General features: G+C 48.8%; 1 protein-coding gene and 1 long non-coding RNA gene across 5 annotated transcripts in view; one reads left to right on the top strand and one right to left on the bottom strand.

The window, feature by feature from the left end:
• Positions 1-11,976, bottom strand: part of TSPAN14 (tetraspanin 14) — a 52,914-nt gene extending 40,938 nt beyond the window's left edge. Inside the window, exon 1 of the mRNA XM_090278313.1 lies at positions 11,868-11,976. The gene's annotated coding sequence lies outside the window, so the exon portion shown is untranslated. The remainder of the gene's footprint in view (positions 1-11,867) is intronic.
• Positions 11,977-12,144: 168 nt separating this feature from the next.
• The window catches only part of LOC150010369 (uncharacterized), a 28,970-nt gene continuing 18,410 nt past the window's right edge, over positions 12,145-22,704 (top strand). Inside the window, exons 1-4 of one of the 4 annotated variants that reach the window (XR_016511405.1) lie at positions 12,145-12,440; positions 15,034-15,109; positions 15,578-15,688; positions 18,006-18,119. This is a non-coding gene — a long non-coding RNA (uncharacterized LOC150010369). Of the gene's footprint in view, positions 12,441-15,033; positions 15,110-15,577; positions 15,689-18,005; positions 18,214-22,704 lie in introns of those variants that run through there. The other 3 variants (XR_016511404.1, XR_016511403.1, XR_016511402.1) reach the window with 3 other exon arrangements.

The following is a 22,704-nucleotide window of genomic DNA, read 5'->3' as shown; positions in this document are numbered from 1 at the left end:
CACCAACCCCTCAAGAACCGGACGAAGAAATGCCCTGAAGGAGAGATGCCCTCTCTCCAAAAGATATCCCAAGTTGGCAAGAGGGATTCAGGGTAGTGACCAGCTGTTTCGGAGTTCAATTCATAGAACTGAGAGTCACACAGTTAAAAAGTTTCCAAAGTTCTCCTTAGCAACCCTTCCATTTTCCAGAGACCTACACCCACTGAAATGAATTGCCAAGGTCGCCCAGGAGTCCAGTGGCACAACCAGGATGGACTCAACCCCAGCCTTCTACTTCCATGTGCTTTTCCAGAACACCGTGCTGCCTCAATCATGAATTTCCCAACCTCAGCTGGGGTCAACTACCCTAAAAACAGCATCTGTGTTTCAATGCATTTGACAGTGAACTTTGTTCTTTATGCTGAGTCTTGCAAAAACTTCTGCTGAAATAAGGACACTCCAATGGCCCACCCTGTACAGAGCTGGGACTTGCTTCCTAATTTGAGAGACTTGGCTAATGGGAGTCAGATAAGACAGACAGCTAAGCTGATCTCAAGATGAATGGATGTTGAAAGGGTAAAATAAAATGCTGAACACAACAACAGGGGAAGCTCTGAGTTCTCATACAAAACAACTCCTATGTCAAAGGCAGCAGGTGACTACTACAGACTGGCTGCAGCATAGAAAGCAGGAGCTGGGTCAGGCAGACACACCTCCAGAAAGGGATGCCAGAGAGTGCTCCTCAGCTACACCTTCAACTGCACACCTGCGTGAAACTGGGCCCCCAGAAGGAACCTCTTTATGCCCACCAAAAACTAGGGGAAAAGAGAGACATTCAGATGCAAAGGAAAAGAGTATGGTTCCTCTCCGCTGAAGAAAAATTCCCACAACCATACAGACAGCAAAATCAAAAACATGGTTTCCTCATCCACCCCTACCACTAAATGCTAAGAACTCTATCTCCACCGACATCATGTAGAAGGACCAGGAGGGAGTGTGCCTAGGAATGTTTTTCTCTGCCAAAGATCAGGAGGCTGCTGACCCGACAGGTGCCTGTGCAGCTCCTCCTCTCCACCATCTCTCTCTCTCCCCACCTCAATTCTCCCTGCCTCTCTCACACACCTTCAGTGGCCACAAACAAGTGAGACCTCTCTCTGTCCCACTGTACATATCACCATCATTCTGATCCAATAAGGGGTCTAGACCCTTTCTAAACAAAGAGAAATCTCGGCACCACTGGGGAGATGGGGTTATAGCTGGGGGAGTTGAGGGGGGAACTGAGGGTGCAGCCAGGGGACCGCATGCCTTTGGCTCAGTGGGAAGATTCATATCTTAAGGGCTTCCGCTGGTGCTGTGAGACCGCTGCATGCTGCCTGCTGCCTGCTGCCTGCTGCCTGCTGCCTGCCCAGACTGCCTGCTGCCGGCCCAGACTGCCTGCCTGCCTGCAATTCAAGAGACCAGAGATGGCAGAACAAAGGAATATAGCTGTGGCTCTGGCAGTGGGGGAGGTGACAGGCCAGCCTGCCAGCAAACAGGCTTTTCTGCAGATGAGTGCTCGAGTGAGGAACAGGGGACACTGAGCTGAACACTGAGGTACAAAGAGAAGTGGGGGCCTGTGAGACTTACAGGAACCCAGGCACGCGCCTGGCCCCCACCCAAGGGTGCAGCTGGGCCATGATTGCACAGGCAGAACCCAGTCCTAGAGGCAGCGGCAGGTGGCTGACAAGACAGGCACGGGGCACTCCTGCTCCTTGCCCAGCTGCTCCAAACTCTTACCCAGGGGGGTTCCAGGCACAGCATGGGGACTTGAGAGGGGGGAAGGGGGATCCTGAGAGAGGTACCCACAAAGGACAGGACCCCTCCTAATATCCAGGGGTGAAGAGGCCCTGGGAGAGGGCAGGGCCCAGGCTGGGCGGCTCACCCATCATCAGAGAACACATGAGGGGCCCTGGAGTGGCTAAGATCCGACCACCAAAGGGCTTTGATTAAGCATAATAGGCTATTTGCGCCAGCAACAATAGCAACACTGACCACCCCCTCTCCTCCTCCCCTCCCCGCTAAAAGATCCACAATGGGAGGCAGCAGGAAACCAGGGCAGAGCCCATGAATAGCTCCACTGTCAGTCCACAGGCCCCACCTCCTCAGCCCCACAGGTCAGTCCTAGCTGCCACCCCACCACAATAGAAACTTCTGTGCTGCCAAGGCCCCAAGCCCACACAACGGAGCTGTGAGCATGGAATGCTCTGGACTTCTCACAGGGCAGCATGTAACAGCAATGGTAGGAGAGACAGACCAGGGGCATAGGCTTCAAACCCAGCAGGTCAGAGTCACATCAGCCACCTTTCCCTTGCTGGGGCAGGGCAGGGGGTGGGGTGATAATCTGACAGCCAGCCATAAAACCTCCCTGGTTCTTGCCCTGCCCTGTCCAGGCACGGGGCAGCCAGAGCCACACAGGGAAAAGTTATGGTCATCTCAGAAGTACACTGAGGCCACAGGGATGTGGACACAGCCAAAGAGCTCTTGGGACTCCTAGGAGGATCCCAACAGATGCCTCCCCATCCTAGGAAGGAAAACTCATCTGCTCTCACCCCCTGCTTCTGCTCTGAAAAGAAGCTACCTGCTCAAAACAGAAAATTCATCTACTATTTACATCAGGTGCCTTCTACCCAGGCTTTTAAAATCACAGGGTGGCAATCGGGTCCAAAGCAGCCTTAAAGCAGCCTAAGCAGCACGGAGCCAGGGCTGCAGAGTTGACAAGAGATGGAGGAATGCCAGAGCAGTGGAAGGTCCAGGGAGGTCACAACAGGAGGCCTGACCCTCACACCAACCCCTGAAACTGATGGAGAATCTGCTCTTCTAAAAGCTGATTCCCAGGTCCAGCTTGTTTCTTAGCCAAGACTCCGCCCTAATGTCCTGCCCAACTCCTACAGCTGCTCAGACCCATGTACTGAGAAGCCTCTGCCATCCTCATACCCTGTCTAGCTCTGCTGTTTCTTCACACTTCTGTATTAGTATTGGGTGCACAGGCCTCACGGCCCACAGCGCACAGCCAAGGGCTGCAAACACCAGGTGCTTTGGAGACTGGCTGACCTGGGCTGACAAAGACAGACCGTGGGAACCAGCACCTCTGCAACCCACTGTAGTCCCTCCAGGTCCAAGCTCCAACTGCAGAAATACAAGATCCTTCCAAAAGAAAAACTCAGAATCTATCATTTTCCCTTTTGGAATCAAAACTGTGTTTCTTTTCCTATTAAGCACCTAATGCCTGGAACGCTCAGCTAGCCATTTCTACTACAGAGCCATGAGCACGTACAAGGCATTCCTGCAGTTTGGCCACAGAAGCAAAATATGTACTGGAAGTAGCCTCAATGACCATCAATAAGAGGGCTGATAAAGTGGACCCTAGTTTACTGTACAGAGGAATATCATGCTGCTGTTCAAAAGAATGGCCTAAAGTGTGTGGGCTGAAATAGAGCATTCCCAAGGTAAGCTTTAGAGTAAAAATCAGCAAGTGCAGAACAACGTAATTAGTATACAAGTAAGGGAACAAACTAGAGTGAAGTACAGAGATGCTTGACTAGGCACTCAACATCTGGTGATGAAGTCCTCAGGGGAGCAGCACTGAAGGGGTCAGGGATGGAAATATTCATTTTCACTGTATATCTTTATGTGTTTTGCATCATGTATGCATTTTTTTTTAATTAAAAAGTTAAACTGAAACAGACATTTAAAATCCCTACACTTTTACCTATAGATCTCTGCAGGCAGTGTCTGGTATCTCTAAAACAGGGAACAGTTTGGGGAGGAGGGAAAGGGAGTGCCAACCTTTAGAATAAAGACTTAACCAACTCAAGAGAGCTAGCCAGCTCTGAGCTCACAACTGCTCCCCAAGTTCCAAAATAGGAAGTTTTCAAGGAAGACCAAGAGCAAATTCTGAGAAAGGCAGGAGGGAAACCTGAAGTTATTCCACGGGGGGGGGGGCAACTATAGCCAGATCTCTGGGGAGACACTAAGATTCCCAGATTCAGGCAAGGGGTAGGGAGGGTTTGCACTGAACCGAATGCAGCCCAGGCCTCAGCAGGAACCCTCCCCAGGGCCCTCCCAGCCATTAGGGAGGCTCAAGGTTCTAGTGTTATGAGCCCATCCGATTTTAGCAGATTTCTAGGCCTGGCCCAACTCCAAGGGCAGGCTAAAAACAGTTTCTCCAAAATCCCAGCTCAAAACCCCAATCCCTAAACCACGAAACTCCATGTACCTTTCAGGAAATGGAAGCTGCAAAGTGCACTTATGAGATGGATTTGTATATTTATTCCTTACTAAAGGGATGCACATATGTTGTTGAAAGCTTCCTTTAACTGAGACATCAATAAATACTCTGTACTAGAAGCACTGATGTATTTCCTTCAAGTGATTTTCCCTCTAAGGAACAATATAATAACCATCCCAGCCTTTCTCCTGCTTCTCTGGGGTATGACACATGCCTATTAGAACCAGGACTGGCCTGACCACTTGGGTGAGACCATTTCGGGGGCAGGGAGTGAGAATGGAGCTCTTTCTACCTGGTGGAACTCCCCTGCCCCACCCTCAGGTTACCAAAGCAGGCAGTAAGATCTCTTAAGAACCTCAAGCTCAGACTGCCCAGGCCACAGAGAAAGAAGACTGGAAAGAAGGAAGTGTATGTTTGGCTCACCTATTCCATAAGATGCTGATGACTGCTCAATGTTCAGTAACTAACCACCAAATTAAGAAACATAGATGACACTTCACAATAAATAGAATCATATTGGCACTTGGAGCTCCCATATCTCAGCTGCTGGGAACAAGTCCTGCCCTCCTCAGAAGCTACGTCCAACCAGTGCAAAGCCCTCAGCAGCTCTTAACACAGAATCCTACAACCCTCCAGCACACCAAGACCAGTTCCTCTCCAACAGTCTTCCTGGATGAGTGGGCAGGGTTTCACACCCAGATAGGCACTGATCCTCAACACAAAAATCCTGCGACACCTCAGGTGACACTTGACCCACCACCTCATCTGTCTTCCTACAGAGAAAGCTGCAGGACCTGACCACTCCAGCCCAGTACCTACGTACATGCCACTCCTGTCTCCTTGCTCCCTTGGGAATGAATACCCCTCCGCTACCACCAACTCTTTTACCAACATTCACCCTCAGAACTTATCTGCATTTATACCATTATTGTACTTGAATTTCACAGGAAGCAGGTAGGGCAACAGCAGAAAATGACTGTAGCAGGCAGGATGGCCTCACAGAGCCAGCTTGTTACTGCCACTGTTCCCCTGCAGGAGTGGAAGCCAGCAGAGCCTTTGGGAAATGGGGAAGGCCCCCACCCACAGCCAACAGGTTTTCTTCACACAGTTTTCTCACAATAGCAGGTGGCCTGGATCCTAAAAAGCTGGCTGTTGAGACAAGAGCACACAAGAGCAGAAGACACACCAAAGAGGATCAACTGTGCAGTTCTGGCCAGGTAGACAGCAGGGGCAGAGAGAGAACCAGGAGGAGCCTCAGGCATGGAGGGGAGGAACAAGGTTGGCTGGTGCAGGGATATGAAGGCTACAGACAGGGAAAGGAAGAAGGGATGCAGGCAAAGGGCCCCTGCAGTGAACAGTCCAGGCAGGGGAAGGAGATCCCCCACAGCACCTCCCTCTCAGCCTAGCTCAGACAGGTAAGACAATGAGTCCCTAGGGGTGGGAGAGGGAGAGATTCATAAAGTTGTCAGACAGGTTTGCCCAGAATAGGGAGAGCAGAAAACACAAGGTACAGAGGCCAGGAAATGATGGTCAAGTGGGGAGGGTTGTCCAGAGTCAAGTGCCTGTGGTCTAGCACCCAACAGATCTGGCAATGTAAACCAGCACTGATGTGCCACAGGGAGCCAAGGCCCCAGGTCCACACTAATTCCTGGGTGCAGATCGGCAGTCCAGCCACAAGAGAGTGAGTGGAGCCAAGGGACAAGGAGCCAGCAAATGTAGAAAGGGACAGGGTTTCTAGAAACAAGAGAGTGATGCCCACAAGGAGGGACACCACCCCTGAGGGACAAGTGTGAATAGTGATGAGCCAGGCCAGTGCCTCACTGTTTTAAGAAGTGTCAGAATAATTTTTTTCTTCTTTAATAATACCCAGCTCTCACCCAGAGTCTAAGAATTACTTGGCCTGAGGCTGGGGCTGGGGCTGGCCTTCCCCGCAAGCTGCAGGGACAGACCCTATCTGCTTGGCCAAGGATGGAGGGGCTGACCCAGACAGCCAATCCACAGACTAGCCAGACATTAGAGAGGTCACCTGGGTAGGAAACAGGGACTCTTCACGGCAACGGTCATTCAGTGGACAACCAGAGCCTCTCCTTGGAGCTGGTGGCAGCAGAGAGGAGGCACAGAAGGGACAAGGTCCTGGGCAGAGCTGAGTGGGCACTCCAGGTTGAGGATGAAAACACTCCCGCTGAGGAAAGTCATACCATGGAATGCACTGCTGCAGTGGGTGTGTGGGGCCCAGTCGCTCCTACCGGGAGGCCCAAATCCGAAGCTAAGTGGCTTATTCCTTATTTGTACTTGCCACTTTCCAATAAGCCTGGGTTTCCTGAGGCAAGCTAGTGGGCTTCTGATGCCATAAACCAAGATTCTGCCCTCGACCCTCCCAGGCCCACCACTCAGACCCTGGGCTACAGATGAAGGAGATTCAAAGAACACGGACCCATTTAATTCCAGCTGCTATGAGGGCCCCTCTTCTGGGTGTTAGGACTAGAAATTCCTCAAAGCCTCTTTTTTTTTTAATGCTTTCTGGGCTTTGTAGAGTAGATTAGCACAGGCCCCAGGCAGCTGGTACACATAGTCAGGGAAAACCCAGAGAAGAGGCTCACCAAATCTCTCCTCACATCCACTCCTGCCCTGCCCCTGTCCTGGCCTGCCCCTCCCCAAGTCTTACTCAGACAGGAAAGCACAGCCTCAGCTCTCCCAAATTCCAGGGATACACAGAGTTTGAGGTGGCACCAGGAACCCACCTCTTACTCAGGATCCCATGGGCCACTTTAGAGCCGATGGCTGGCTCTCAGCCACTCAGCACAAGCAGACACAGCCTAAGGAGGGAAGAGTTGGTCCCTCCAGCTATCTAGGTGATGGACGCCAGGGCTCTCCCTGGCTGCTCAGATGGGGAGGTAGAACAGACCTCAAGAAGAGAAGATTTTTAACTCTAGTCTGGGCAGACCCACTTAAACTCAGATTACCAGGCCTACTGTTTCTAAGAGAAAACCCATAGTACTGCCCAGCCTGGCCCAGCCCCCAAACCCACCAAGCCCAAGAATAGAGGAAGTGGGGTTCCCAGAATCAGCTGCTGGTGAGCACTTTGCTGAGAACCTTTAGCATGATAACAGCAGTCCCAGAGGGTAAGGCCTAACTTTGGGCTCCAAATTCTGCTTCCCAAACCTAAAGTGTATACTTCTACTTCACAGTAACACCATGAGAGGCAGAAAGGGCAGATTCTTCTCACTTTACAGATGAGAAATGCAAGTCCAGGAGAAAAATGAAATAAAAATTAAAGACTTACCTAGCTCACTCAGCTAGAAAGTAGATACAACTCAAAAGCTGCCTTACCACCATCCACTCTACAAGCTGAAGACTGCTGATCATCCTCATGTGTAACTGGCTGAGGCACTGAACACTTCCCACTGGCCAGGCTCTGTGCTGTTCCAACATAACCACACTTGCCCTATCTGAATCAGAAATAAATATGCTGCTAAGGGAGAAAATAGCTGTGGAGACATAATGAATACTCCACATGGATTCAGTCAGAGAAGACACTGCTATACATAAGACAAACCAGCAATGTTGGTTTTTTCACCTAGACCAAGATTCTCAAAGCACTGGTCTACAGAGTCCCCTGGGGACTCTGATGATCAACCAAGAATGGGAACACTGTTGTAAACCACCTTCAACTCTCCCTCTATTCCAGATGGCAAAACAGAGGCCCGAGAAAGGAGGAAATATAACTAAGAATACTGAGTTAACCACAATGCAGAAGAACATGAGGTCTCACCATCTCTACCAGTGTTTCTGGGCCCTGCTGGATGTCTCCAGAGACTAAGCAGGTGACAAAGCACAGAAGCAAAGACCATACAGCTCTTTAACACCCTGCCATGGTGACCCAAGTGAAAAATGCATCTAACAGAGGGGTTCTACACCCTTCTACAAGCCAGAGAAGCAGTCCAGCCCCCACTCAACCTGTTTGCCATGTGATTCCGTCCTTTGGTAACATTACCACCTCTCCTCTCCACACCCCTAGACCTGCGAGCTCAGCCCCAGAGCCATGGAAGAGGAAGGGCAAAGCCTGTAGGGGTGCCTCTATATGCTCCTTCTTCTAGAAAAGATGATTACCCCTACTGGCCACATGTAGGTAGAGAATGGAGAAGTCCAAGGTCTGCTGTGACAGGGTAGTGAGGGGAACTGGAGCCTGCTTCCCTCCCCATGGGCATTAATATCACTCTTTAAAGGCAACCAAGAAACAGGGATTATCATCTCAGTTCACAGCCCCAGGCTGTGCTTGGTAAGAATCCCTGGCCTGGGACTCACTACTAGTCCTTGGGCCCATGAATGAATGAATGAATGAATAGGCAAAGAAGACCCAAGGAACTCAAGTAACTTACCCAGAGTCCAGGAGCAAGCTGCCTCTGCACACCACCTCTCACTACCCTAACATACATTCTTGTCTACCATACCTCTGCCATTCAAATGTGGCACCTCAATTCATCTTTGACCTAAATAACATTTCTCTGATTAATTCATGATCAATGTTCCTCGTGACATGGAATTTTATGACAATCAGACCTTGGGAAGAAGTCACAGTGGCAGGTAGGGTGGTAGACAGATGGCAGGCATTCGTGCTGTTCACCAAATGTTTCCAATCCTCTTCTCCACCCTACTTTGCAGTTAAGTATGGGCATGTGACTGCTTTGGCCACCGAGACACCACTTCTAGGTAGAAGCTTTAAGAGCTAAAGTGAGATTCATCATGCTCTCTGTAGTGACCAAGAATGTTTGAATTAATCCACATGGGCCCCAGAGTGAGAACAACATAAAGCAGAAACGCAGTAAGTGTGAGTAAGAAATAATTGTTTGTTGCTTTAAGCCTCTGAAATTTTGGATACAGCAGCAAGCTCTGATCCATCTAGACAAATACAAACAATGACTCACTCCCCAATCTTCGGTACAGGGTAGTGTGGGTCTTCCCTTTGCCCAGCCTTATAGACATAAAACCTCCATCACCAGTTAGTCAGTAGGGGTTCAGGAGCACCTGCTATGTGCCCAGACAGATGACATGCTTTCACAAACGGGATCTAAGAGTATCTGCACTAAAGGACTTACTAGTTCTGCTGTGGACCAGGTTTATTCAGTGTATTAATCAATGTTAATCACTTCTGACAAGAAAGCATTATCTAGATTAGAAATGGGGAAACCTGGCTCACACAGAGACCTTAAGCAAGTTACTCTGTGACCTCTCCAGGCCAGTTTCCTCATCTGTAAAATGAGACATTCACATTATCTACCATACTCAGTTGTTTCAAGGATTAAGTGAGTTAACACAAGTGTAGTTTCTGGAATTGTGCTTGGTATAAGTCTAAAGAAATATTTAGTAAGTGCCAATAAATTCACAATTACTACACACTACACCTTCCATATAATTGTAGTAAGCTGGTCCATAATCTGCACGAGAATTTAAACCCAGCAAACCCTCGGACTGGCACAGTGGCACTTTGTAGGCACTGCCAAATCGAATTCTACCTCGACTGAAGTTAAACAAGCAACAAGTGAAATCTCTAGAGTCAGGCCTCGGGAAATACTTCCAGAACCCAGGGCTTCCAGAACTCCCTGGTCTCCATGGGAACTTCACTACCACCACAGACATACACAGTAGGGCCCCCTGCCCTCCCACAAAGAGCACAAGCTTTGTCTTCCCACTCTCAATATGGCAACAGAGGCACCCTTGCCTGTCCTGAGAGGTTAGGCCAGCAGCCGAGATGGTCAAGGGGGAACTTTCCTGGGCAGCCATCCCTTCAGTTGCCTCCTCTCCATGCTCTTTCTTTCTAGAGGCAGCCATGAACCTCAGAAGCACCAGTGGCTTGAACTCCTACCTGCCTGAATGCTGCTGAAAAGCTGAACTCAAGTTCAGATCAATCAACACTATGACCATCGACCATACTTCCAGCCTGGGCTCTAAGACCACACAGAGCTTACAGCCTGCCAGGGCATTGTGAGCCTGGAATAGTGCTTGCAAGAGCACCTGGCAATCTGGCACCCCAGAGTCTCAATCATGCTTTGTTAAATGAATCGAGGATCATATATGATGACCCAGCAGCCGGGTTCAGAATTGTGGCAATGAAGAAATCAAGAAATCCTCCAGCTGATGGTGGGGTACAACAAAGGATGAAGCAGTAAGAGGGAAAACCCCACTAGTAACCTGGGTTTTCAAGGCCTGTCTCCCAGACATTATGCATCATCAGGATGGGACAAAGCTCGGTGACAGCTGACAGATGAGCTAGAAGGGACTCCAGACGGGCAAATGAGGGCTTCATTCCGAGGGTGGCAGGGCCCAGGAGGATCCCTGGAAGGAAGGACTCCTCAACCTTCCAAGGGGCTGGCTGAATGTAGAGGGAATGTGGGGGTGCTGAGGGGTGCTCTGGTCACCTAAGCCCCAGGTTTCCCTTCACAAATAGGGAAGAATGGCCCAAGCACTCACCAGGCACCAACTTCCCCTACTTTGAGGTCAAGGAGTAGGGTCAAGGCTACTTGGGAGGATTTGGCAGGCAGCTCCACCCACTCTTATCAACCCAAGGGCAACCCTTATCTCTGAAGGAGGGAACACCCCTAGAGAGCAGACCACAGGAGAGAGTGCACCTGCAGAGGGTCGATGCAATGCTCTGCATTCAAGGCACAGGACGACTTGATGCCAGCAGACACCAGCGCCAGGGACAACCAGCCCCCAAGGCAGACGGCTGCCACCACCGCCACCCTCGCGACCCACCACCCTCTCTACACAAACACAGCATGGACCGCTTCTGCCCAGACACCAACTTCATTTCCCCAAGATCCATGTCCCAGCGGTCCCAGGGCACGCGCACACACACACACACACTTTTTACCCACCGGCATCACCACCCTTCCCCATAGGAGCCGCGTCCCAGGAGGAACCAACTCAGTAGCCACAGACCCAACTTGGCCGAAGCTCCAATTAGGTCCCAAGCACAATCCTAAGCACACGAAGAAGCTGGGTCGCCTATTCAAACTCAGGCCGTCCCAACCTGTGCAAGGCAGACTGGGACGAACCTCCGGGGTGGGCGACTCGTGGCACACCCCCAGCGGGGAGTGGGGAAGGGAGAAGGCAGCCCTCCCTGGTCGGAGCCACCCTCCAGTCCTGGCCCTAGCTTCGCGCGGCCGAGGGTCCGTGACGGAGCCGAAAGGAGTACCTAGCCCAGGGCTCGCAACTACGGACAGGGGGGCTGAGCCTCGAACCGCGGCGGGCCGGCCCCTCCTGTCCGAGAGCTCTCACACCCGCCGGGCCCGGCGGACGGGACGCGAAAAGGGTGAGGGCGACTGAACCCCGGGTGCCAAGCCGCCAAGCCGGGTGGCCCGATGTGGCTCTCACTCCGCCCGGCGTCAGAGTTCGGCTCAGCGGGGTTCGGGCCAAGGCCTCAGCCCCTCGCGGGCGATTTGGGCGAACAAAGCCAGCACCGCCCGCAGGGCCGCCCCCGGGTAAAGATTAGGGAGCCTGAAGGGCCGAGCCCGGACCTGGGGAGCAGTCGTTGTCCCCAGAGGGCGCTCGGGGGGGTCAACCTCAGACAATGAGGGGGGCAGGGCCCGCCGCTCCAGCTGGGGCTCGGTGTTCTACTCACCCGGGGGCGGCGGCGACGACGGCAGCGGCGCGGCCCGACTCAGCCGAGGAAGTTAGAGCAAGTTCGGCAGCGTAGGGCGCGAGGGCGCGACTCCGGCCGTCCGAGCGACGGGGCGGGGCGCGGAGGGGCGGGGCGCGGGCGGGCCCAGGAGCGCGGGATGCATGGGGCGGTGCCGGGAAGAGGCGCCCCTTTCTCTGCCACCACCCGGCGCCGCGCCCCCGGCCCCGCCCCTTCGCGCCCCGTGCCCGCCCCCCGCAGACTAGCCCCTCCCCCAGCTCTCGCGGCGGCCGAGGCGGTGGGGCCTGTTCCGGGCCCTCCCCTCTTTGCTGCTCTGGGCGGTGCCGGCGGCGGGGGGCGGCTCCGGCCCTCCCCACCACGAGGTTACGCGGTGCAAGCGGAGCCCGCTGCGGGCTTAGCATTTGTGACCACCGCGAGCGCTCTGCCGAGGTGTGCTGCACGGTCGCCGTGCGGGCCTCGCCTCTGCTCTGACCCGGCCTCAGCCTGGGAGAAGCGTGATTTGTGCAGGCCAAGGGGAGGCCACATCTCGAGGAATAAGGAGGTGACAGGTTAGAGGTGCGCGCGGAATTAGAAAAGTGGCCTTACTAAAAATCGGTGGTGTTCCTGCCAGGCCTGGAAGACTAGGGATGGAAGGCAGGCTTTAAGATAAGAATAGTAAATTAACTTTTTTTCTTTCTTTCTTTCTTTTTTTTTTTCTTTTTTTGCTTTTCTTTTTTTTTTTTTTTTTTTTTTTTTTGCTTACTGGGCAATAAAGACTCACCCTTTTTGGCCTTGGTGCTAATAACACTTTTCTTTGGCTCGCCTGCTGAGATTTGTTCCTCACCTTCATCCTGAGGTGGTGACTGGGATTCTTGAGGCAGGAGGGGGAAACTGGAGGAACTGTGTGGGGTGGAGGGATATTCACACTGCTGGCTGGGTTCTGGTGTTTAAAAAGGCTGACCCTATGCGTTCTCAGCCCACCTGTCTGTAAAATGAGGCACAAGACCACTACTGATTCTTAAATCATTCAAGGGGAGGAAGGGGAAGTGGTTTACGCCATGGGCAACAGAAAATACAGCTCTTTCAAACTAGGCCAAGAGAGTGGTTGCACCACATCCTACAAGCAACCATCAGGTTAAGCCAGTGTAGGGAGGAGATCTTGAAAAGGAGAATGTTCAGTCCATGCCCAGTTTTTTTATTAAGGGGACTGCAACCTGTCTGTGACATAGCACGTCGTTCAGGAACCTCCATTCAACTCACTTTGGCAGATAGTGAGTGCTAGACTGAGTGCGTGATCTGTGCCAGGCCTGTTTTGATGCTTGGGGGATACAGCAGAGAACAAGACAGCTGAGGCCTAGTTGCTCTATAAAGCAGCAAGAGAAAAGCAGAGAGTTACCTACAAAGAAGCTCCCATTAGACTCTCAGCAGATTTCTCAAAAGAAACTTTGCAGGGAAGAAGGGACTGGTAAGAAATATTCAAAGTGATGAAAAGCAAGGACCTACAACCAAAATTACTCTATCCAGCAAAGCTATCATTTAGAATGGAAGGGCAGACAAAGTGCTTCCCAAAGGTAAAGCTAAAGAATTTCATCATCACCAAGCCCTTATTATATGAAATGTTATAGGGACTTATTTAAGAAAAAGATCAAAACCATGAACATTAAAAAGGCAACAAATCCATAACTATCAACAACTGAATCTAAAAAAAAAACAAAAACAAGAACTGAATCATATGTATGGAGATCATATGGAGGGTTATCAGCTGGCAGAGGGAATGGGGAGAAAGGGGGAGATGGTGCAGGAATTAAGAAGCATAATTGGTAGGAGCAAAATAGGGGATGTTAATAATATAAGAAATGGAGAAGCTTAAAGAACTTATAAGCCCTGGCTGCTGTGGCTCAGTGGATTGAGTGTCGGCCTGCGAGCCAAATGTCGCTGGTTTGATTCCCAGTCAGGGCACATGACTAGGTTGCACGTCAGGTCCCCAGTTTGGGGCGCGAGTGAGAGGCAACCACACAGTGATGTTTCTCTCCCTCTGTTTCTCCTTTCCCCTCTCTCTAAAAATAAGTAAATAAATAAATAAATAAAAATTATTAAAAAAGAAAAAGAACTTATATGCATGACCCATGGACATGAACTAAGGGAGGGGGTTTGCTGGAGAGAAGTGGAATACTGGGTGGAGGGGGGCAAAGGGGAAAAAATTGGGACAACTGTAATAGCATAATCAATAAAATATAATTTAAAAAATAACATTAAAAAAAGCTTATTGTGGAGAAAACAAATAATTGCAAATTAAAGTAATTGCTGGGACAAAAACAGGGTCTGCAAGAGAGAATAAGAGCTACTTTAGATGGAGCTGCCAGGGGAAGTTTCTTTTAGGGGGTGATATTGGATTTGAATCCAAAGAATGAGGAGATAGCCTTGTAAAAAGCCTGCAGAGACATTCCATGTCGAGAGCAGTATGTGCTGAGGCCCTAAAAAAGTAAGCTTTGGATGTGCCAGGAAGCTAAAAGAAAATCAATGTGACCAGAATAGCCAGCCTAGGAAAAAGAACCAGGATCATGTGGGGAGGTAGGCAGGGGCCAGGGCATATAAGACTCTCTCAAGGAATGAAGACTTTTCATTAAACAATTGAACAATTTTATACAGAAGACTAAGATTTACTGCTATATGAGGAATAAATTGAGTGGGTGGCAGGCAAAAATAAAAGGAAGGAGACAGACTGTCGTGGCCATCTAGGCCAAAGATTACGGGGGTTTGCCCTGGCCAGGTAGCTCAGTTGGTTGGCGTGTCACCCCCATGCACTAAGGTTGCGAGTTCAATCCCCAGCCAGAGCACATACAAGAATAAACCAATGAATGCATATCTAACAAAACAAGTCTCTCTCTCTCATCAATTAATTTTTCTTTTTTAAGATGATAGTTTGGACTGAAGTGGTGGTCACACTATAATGATTAGTTGAGAGTTGCTAGTTTGGACATGGAATTGACAGAACACATTGATTGAATGAATGTCAGGGGAGGGAATGGGAAAACCAAAGATAATTTTCAAGTTTCTGGCTAGAGTAAATGAATAGACGGACACTACCTCACTTATTGAATGGGGTAACCTGAAGGAAAGAGACTGCATCTCAGGGAGGAACATTAATAATTCTGTTTTACTTCTGTAGAGTTTGAAGTGCCTGTCAGAGATCCAATTCAACTGTCCAGTCATTGGGAACTCAGAAGAGATACCTGGGCTTGGAGGTGAGGCATTGGGAGGCATCGTTTTAAAGACAGTAAAAACTATTGGATCTGAGATCACCTAGCATGAGGACAAAGGAGCCAGAGCAAGAAAGGACACAGGAAGAGAGGCTGGGGAGGGAGGAGGGGAACCAGTAGAATACTGTATCCCAGAGACTGAGAAAGGAAAGTGTTTCCAGAAAGGAGTGGTCAGCTGTGTTAGATGCCACTTAGAGATCAGGTAGCATCTCTATGGGACAGGGAAGAACCCATTGACTTGCAACATGAAAGTAATTAGTGAACATGATAAGGGCAGTGTCCCTGGAGTAGAGGTGTGGAAGTCAGACCTTGGTAGAGCTATCAGGTTCGGACTATTTGTCTAACAGGAACCAGGGGAGGGGGAGGGTGCACTAGAAAGGGATGTGGAATAAGGAGGCTTTGGCAGTACTTGATAAATGACCCTAATTAGTCATTCTCTCCCTTTTCCTTCAGCATAGAATTTCAAATTCTAGCTGGCCACATGGCTTTCCAGAATAAAAGCATGTTTCTCAGACTTCTTTGCATCTAGGTGTGGTCGTGTGACTCATTTCCAGCCACCAGAAGGTAAGTAGAGGTGTCCCATGTAAAACTTCTGAGAACTAGCTTTAAAGGGCAATGTTGTGCTTTCCTCAGCCATTGCTCTTTCCTGGATTATGTAAATATGTAGCTGGAGCTCAAGTAGCTCTATTAGACTTGAATGGAAGCCGTGTGTTGAGGATATTACTGGAACTAGTTAGAACAGCGGTCCCCAACCTTTTTGGCACCAGGGACCAGTTTTTTCATGGATGGAGTCAGGGGAAGTGGGACCGCCTGGAGGCACAGCTCGGGTGAGCATCCCTTATGGCCCAGTATCTAGCAGGCCATGGACTGGTACCAGTCCATGGCCCGGGGGTTGGGGACCCCTGAGTTAAGACTATATCTAAATCCTAGTGTGTATGGAGCCACCATACATGTTCTGGGCAACCTACCTCTTGACTTTGTATTCAAAAGAAATAAATTTCTGTCTGGTGGTGATCCTTTGTTTTCTGATGCTTATAGCCATATCTAATTTTATTTTTGTTAGAATACAAAGGGTTTTGATAAAATGTGGAAGTTACTAGAGCAGGTTTGCAGAGGATAGGAGAAAACCAGAAGAGAAGGCAGGAGGAATGATTCTGAAGGAAATGTGGGAGGAGATGAGATATGGGCACTAATGGAGAGGACACCTGTGATAGAGAGGTACCTCTGCCCTTATTAAGGAGGGGAGTATGGAGGCAGAGAAGATATTTCCAGTGAAGGCTGAGATTGGAAAGCTGCTCCTTCACACCTGATATTTTCCCCTTATTCCTGGATGTGATCGAGATCATGAACTTAGAACAAGCAGGAAGGAGAGGGGGAAGTGAAGTTTGTGAATCAGCGACTAGGTGATGTTCGAGGTCTTGCCAGCCTGAGCAGCTCCTGGACCCATTGGCCACACTGCTGCATGCATGAAGAGGGGGAGGGAAATGCCCGGAAAGCCAGCATGGCCTCCACGCCACTTCCAATCAGGCCTCACTTTACAGTCACTTATGACACTTGCCTATGATTCCCATCTGCCATATGAGATCCACTTAGCTTCACCTAACCCCTTTTTATAGCACTTTGGGGGAGGGGAGCTTCAGAGAGCATCAGGGATATTCAAAGCAGAGTGGGTCCATTTTATTTTCTTTATTTAAAAACTGAAAAAGAAGTGATATGGCAGTTCTAACTCAAAAGGGCTGTATTGTAACTAGTGACTTAGTTTCCAGGATAGCCCCCAGAACTGTGATTGACAAGAATATAGCTGAATTGTAGTGCAGACTGCAAGCCTCAGATGTGGATTATGGGAACAAAAAAACAGTACAGGAAGGAGGAAAAGAAAGAAGCTGAGTTTCTTTTCTTTTACCAAGACCTGGAGTTGGCTATAAATAACAGTTTAAATGGAAGTGCTTGGCCTTTGCCTTCCTCTGACTTCCTCCTTACTCTTCTGTCTGGGTGCAATCCCAGTCTGGTTCCAGCTCCAGGGCTGCTCTTACTCTTCCTGGGCTCCACTTGGCAGCACCTCTGTGTTTATTCAGACCAAAGGTGGGGAATGGGGAGAAGGAGCTTGAATAGAAGAGGGACTTGGTGTTCACCCTCTCTTAATTCTCAGCCTCTTGATCTTGAGCAAAACACTTCACATCTTACCTATAAAGATGTTGTCTTACCTATAAAGTCAAGATGAGAGTAAAACCTACCTCACAAGCTTATGGTAAGAATCAATTGAAATAATGTTTATAAAACATCTTGTAAGATGTAAGGAACTCTGTTATCTGGGATGTTAGGACCAGACTACCAAGGATATTCACATTAGAGTGTTTTGGTTGAAAGTGAGAAAAATCTCACTCAAACTAGCTTAGGCCAAAAAAGGGAAGATTACTGGAAGGATGCTCACAACACTCACAGAATCAAAAGAACTTGAAACCAGAGTGACTCTGGAAACTGGGGGCTGATCCTGCAGGTTACCAAGACAAGAGACCCTCCCTCTGTCTCTCCAGATGCTCCAGTTTGCCCCACGTAGGAGATGTGACTGAATAACTCTATCCTCTAGGTCAGTATGAACAAATCCCAAGGAAAGACTCTGATTGGTCTAATTCTGGTCATATGCCCACTCCTAATCCAATCACTGTGGTGAAGGAGAGAGGATTCCATAACTGGACCAGATCCTAGGCACATGCCCATTCCTGTGGTAGGGCAACACCTATACCAAAGAAAAAAGCTGAATATGTAGGACCAAATAACTCCTGGCAGAGCCTTATATATGTATGCATGGTATTCCTTAGGCCCTAAGCAGTCATTGAAAGGTTTTAAGCAAAATAGTAACATTGTTACGTTTGTGCTTTAGGATCCCTAAGGCTGTGGAGAAGAGTGGACTGGAAGAAACAACATTGGAGTAAAGAACAGTTAGGAAGAAAACTACTCCAATGGTTCAAAGAATTTGATGATGAAATGGAAAAAGGTGAAGATTCAAAAACATTTAGGAGGTAGTATTGATGGGTGACTAATTGGATAGGAAGCTGAGAAATAAACAGACATCATAGTCTGGCTGCATAGATAGTGATGCTGTTCACTGGACAAGGAATCCGTGTGTGTGTGTGTGTGTGTGTGTGTGTGTGTGTGTGTGTGTGTTTGGGGAGGGATGATGACTTGGACCTCTTCCATTTGAAGTGTCCCTGAACAGCAGAGGGAGGCCCAGTTTGCTGTTTAGAGTTCAGGAGAGACATCTTAGCAGAAGCTATAAATTTGGAATTTGTGTTCAACTCCTATAACAGCAACCCAAGTACATTGCCTTTGGCCAAATGGGTTTTGTTGCTGTTTTCTGCTATTGTTGAAAAACTCTGACCCAACAAAAAAGTCTAAAGGTAGGCGGAACAAGGCTGATCAGCTCTGCAAAGCAATTCAGGCCCCCAGTCCATTGTGTAGGTCTGCTCTGGCTGTCCTTACTGGGAACCTTTCATCCTCAGGGTCAGCTTGTGGTAGTTCAATGGCAGCTCCAGCCCCAACATCCCACGTGTGTTCCAGACAGGCAGAACAAGCAAAAAGGATGGAGTAGCACCTGTATCCGAAAGCCAAATTTTCCCAGATATCCCCACAGACTGCTTCTCATGCCCATTGGTCAAGTCTGGTAACACAGCAAGCCTTAACTCCAAGGGATGCTGGGAAATGCAATTTTTAAAAATTAATTCCTTGAGACTGAAAAAAAAAAGAGGATAATGGATATTGAGAAAGCAGCATGTGGATGGTAATTAAAACCGTGGCAGTAGAAGAAATTATCCTGGGACTGGAAAATAAGAAGGGGAAAGGACTGAGGCAGAATCCTGATGAACACAAAATTGGAGAGGATTGGGAAGAGAAAAAGGAGAGGGATCAAGGAGACTGAGAAAGAGTGGTCATGAGGCAGGAGAGCCAAAAGGGTGGTGTGTATGGAAATCAAGCGAAGTGGATGTCTCAAGAAGGAAGGAGTGGTCCCAAGTTTCTAGTGGTGCAGGGAGGGGACACAAGACAAGGCTGAAGAATGACTAATGGAGTTGGCAGTTCCCATGAACTGTTTCATTAGAATTGTTTGGTCAAAAGCCTTTTAGCAGTGGACTAGAGAATGAGTGAAGATAAGAGAGGCTGTTAACTAGAAGATGATGAGGATAACAGGCTGAAGAAGAGTTGTTTGTTTTTTGTTTTAAAGAAAGGAGTGACTTGAATATGTTTAAATGATGAAGGGAAGTAGCAGTAGAAGATGAGAGATTAAAAAGAGAGGTGGTGCTTGCTGGAGAAGGTGGGAAGGATTGTGGTTCAGAACAAGAGGGCAGCCAAAGACTGGAGGGCAGATAGACAGGAGTAAGGAGGAAAAGCTCAGTGAGGATGCAGATGTTTCTGAGTAAAGGCTTCCATTTTTTCTGGATACAGGAAGTTTCCAGAAAAATGTAAGTGAAATTTTGGTGGGATCCAAGGATTTCATAGAAACTTAGGAGAAAATGAGGGGAGCTTCTGAGGAGGGGCAAGCAGAAGGGTGTGAGGAAGGATTGAGAGCTGGCTGAGACTGGAGATACTTCAGCAGTACTCTGCATCTGGGGTAAGTACAGGTGCAGAGAACAAAGGCATTAAGATTGATCCAAGTTTGGGGTTTTACCAGGAAGGCATGGTAGAAAAACTGGTGAAAAGGATTCAAAACTATTGGTAAGAAAGCATTTGAGGTGTTGTATCATGAGTCTTGGCTGGTATGAAAGAGAAATGAAAGCTGGAGGAGCTAGTAGAGGGGACAAAGGGAAAACAGGATAGACTGGAGGGCCCTCAATGACTGCAGAAGCTAGGTATGGTTGTGTGAAGCTATGGTCAGACAGAGGGAAGTATCCATGGGAGTGAATAATGGAGATGGAATGATTGGATCAATGGTCCTTGGAGTGAGGAAGTCAGTACCTAGAGGCCAGTATGAGGATGGGTCACCCCATGAATGTATAGAGTGCAGACATTGACCATGAGCCAGGTGGCAAGGTCTTTGGTAGACCTTTCATTCCAAGCTCAGTTTTGCATTGTTGCCTTTCTTGAAAAAGAAGTCAGAGGGGCTTGGGGAAAGGATAACAGAAAAAAATTGGTTTATGGTCTGTCACCCAAAGCCTGCTATATTTGTCCCAGAACAATCTATTTTAAAGAATCTGCAAACTTCAAACGGCCTCTTGCTCCTATTTGCATCTGCATCCATGAGACTTCTGTCCTCAGACCATGTTCCCTATAAGACTGTAAAGATCTGTGATATGAGTACAAGACAGGTGTGAGCACAAGATGCAGTGGAGCACATTTTAATGTGTTAACAGATGGTGGTGACAAGGAGTCCCATCATCTCTCTCATCTCAGTTGTCCCATCCATAAACCAAGAGTAGGAGAGATGAGAAGGCTAGACCTTCCAGCCCTGACTGTGAGTCAACCATACTATAATTACTCCAAATGGGAGAAGATGGTTTTGCCAAAGAAGGAAGTCCCAGATGTGGTCAGACAAGAAGACTTCATCAGGAGGGAGCAGATCAGAGGTTAAGAACAAGGATCCTTGAGTAAGACTGCTGGGTTCAACCCAGCTCTGCCCCTGAAAGCTATATCCACTCAGGGAGCTATGGGATACGCTGAGATGTGAAAGTCACTTGACAGTATAAAAACTGTTTCTTCTGGAATAATCTCATGTGAACTGATCTTTGCAACAGTCTGAATTTGTAAAACAAATGGGAAAAGGAGGCTCAGAGGGAGTCACTCAGTCTGTAAGCGGTGGAACTAGAACTTTCTATCAGCTTTATGTCCAGACCTGAGTCTCCTATTTGTCTCAATCTGCCATACAAGACTGTGTCCTGGAGAGTCATGAACACAGGAACTTGGGGTTCAGCTAAGTTCCTGGGACCTCTATGTTCAGGCTCCGCCGGGAGGGTCCATGATAGGACCCCGAGAGGAACCCCACTCAGGAAGAAGGGAGAGAGGTACCTGAAGCAGAACAGAGCACAGGTATGCCACAGGCATCACAGGTGCCTCTTCTTGCCCCTGTCACAGCCCCTGTCACAGCTCTGGGGGCTTTTAGCCGGTTCCAGAGAACCTGGCTGTCTCTGGGGAAGTTTTGCTGGGCTGCTGCCACCACATGTGCATACTGACACCTAGGGGGCAATTGGCTGAACTCAGTTTATCAAGCCACTGGGGCTGTGTGTGTGTGTGCATGCGTGTGTGTGCATGTGTGTGTGTGTGTGTGTGTGTGTGTACTGCAGTTCTCTCCTTCCTTCGTGGAGCACTCATTCTCTTGGCTCTCCTCCTCCATTTACCCACTCAGGAAGGACCACGTGTTGCACACCCAACTCCTTTTGTTGCCAGCGGAAATTAGGCTATTCCATGGGATCAAAAGGAAAGCATTCTAAGGCCCCACACATGGGAGATTGTGCTGTGGCATGGTTTATTCGTGTGGAAATAGAAGCTGTCACCTGGGTTTCCAATGTCTCATTTCTGTCCAACACAACATGGAAAAAGTCCAACCATGCCTTCAGTAAGGCCAACACAAAAGCCAGTGTCCAGAGTTTTTGCTTCATGTTAAAGCTTAGTCCTTCGGAGTCCACAGGCAGCTGCTAAACGGCCTCAGTCCCCATCCAGGCAGCTTAGCTTGTTCCTCTTTCTGGCTGCTCTGGTGGCAGAGTCCATATGGCTACTGGCCATGAGGCTGCTATGGCCGCATCGCTACGGAAAGAGAACATGCAAGTGCATGGGGCGAGCATGTTACTGGGTGGACAAGAGAGAGAAAGCTGAGACCTTTTGGAGTCCACACTATCTGCTGTGGGACTGGTAGCTGCTAGACCCACATGGTTGCATGCTCCTGGGCAAGAGAGCGCATGAACAAACAGAATGAGTACATCACTGTTTGTGGGAGAGAGAGAGAGAGAAAGAGAGATGGCTCTTCTTTGTTTCCCTGGGATTATATTAGCTTAGAGTTGGGATGGACCAGGTGTCTTCAAAAGAACCAATTGATTTCCCAAACTTTCACAGGCTTTGGATGGGTTCACACCCCTAGACCAGCGGTTCTCAACCTGTGGGTCGCGAGCCCTTTGGGGGTCAAACGACCCTTTCACGGGGGTCACCTAAGACCATCAGAAAACACATAAATAATTACATATTGTTTTTGTGATTAATCACTATGCTTTAATTATGTTCAATTTGTAACAATGAAAATACATCCTGCATATCAGATATTTACATTACGATTCATAACAGCAGCAAAATTACAGGTATAAAGTAGCAAAGAAAATAATTTTATGGTTGGGGGTCACCACAACATGAGGAACTATGTATTAAAGGGTCGTGGCATTAGGAAGGTTGAGAACCACTGCCCTAGACTGACTGGCCTCTGTGGCCGTGGGTAAGCAAGCAGGCTTATGTTCCCCAGTTTGTTAAGCTCAATGTCTAGCTCCCTTTGTCCCCTTTGCTCCCCTTTGCTAGCTAAATAACAACGGTAACACTTTGAGTATCCTGACCTCCTTTTAGTATCCTGATTTCGCCTCTCCATAAGTGTTGCTGCGCTTCCCAGACTCTGC

Source organism: Furipterus horrens, unplaced genomic scaffold (genome assembly GCF_987537825.1).
Source record: "Furipterus horrens unplaced genomic scaffold, mFurHor1.1.pri manual_scaffold_5, whole genome shotgun sequence".
Lineage (NCBI taxonomy): Eukaryota > Metazoa > Chordata > Mammalia > Chiroptera > Furipteridae > Furipterus > Furipterus horrens.
The sequence above is the reverse complement of the archived record's forward strand: the minus strand, read 5'-3'. Positions and strand labels throughout refer to the sequence as shown.